This window comes from Alligator sinensis, unplaced genomic scaffold (genome assembly GCF_000455745.1).
Source record: "Alligator sinensis unplaced genomic scaffold, ASM45574v1 scaffold850_1, whole genome shotgun sequence".
Classification (NCBI taxonomy): Eukaryota; Metazoa; Chordata; order Crocodylia; family Alligatoridae; genus Alligator; species Alligator sinensis.
In genome coordinates, this window is record NW_005842742.1 from 263,050 (window position 1) to 263,836 (window position 787).

Below are 787 nucleotides of genomic sequence, written 5' to 3' on the forward strand. Positions count from 1 at the left end.
CATTCCATAGGTGTTAAGCCCCCCTCTTTGCTGTTGAATGGTTCTACTCTTCCATCAGTCAGGGAGAGCCCTCCTTTCTCTGGCCATGCACCCCCACCATCTGTGCCAGCCCCCCTGCCAGCTTTTCAATATCCTAGTTCTTTTCCTGTTGGGAATTTCCAGGTGGGGGGTGGAGGTATTGCCCCCGTGTGATGCTAGGAGGCGCCTAGCTACCAGGCACAGGTGGGTGCTAGGATCTCACTGCCTGTGGATTTTGGTCACCAGCTCAGACGTTCCTCTGGGGCATCTGCTCCCGTGAAGACCCATGGGGGCAGGGGTGGGGGATGCTGTGGGCTGTAGGTGAATGGGACCTGCCTGTGTCTATCCCCACGTCCTGGAGTCACAGCTCCCAGCTTGCCCCTGTCTTGGTTTCAGGGTGCAGTGTGGGTACAATGCAGTCCTCAGACACCTGTGTTCTTTACCTGTGCAGCCAGAGTGGGGCTCTCTTGCTCCATGAAGGAACTTGGAGACCTGGGGAGGAAGGATAGAGATGCGGGACTGGATGGCCATCCAGACAGAAGAGTGTGTGAAATAGGTCCCGCTCTGGCCCCCAGGACAGTGCTCAGACCCCTCAGGCCCACCTGGGTCGCCACCAGCCCCCACTCCCCCCCAGAGCTGGAGAGAAACCAGGCATCCGGGCTCCCAGCACTACCTGCTCTCACCCCCCAGACCTCGTATTCCCACTAGAGAACTTGGGTGCCTGGGCTTGTAGCACCCCCCTGCTTTCACCCCCCCCCCGACCTCACTC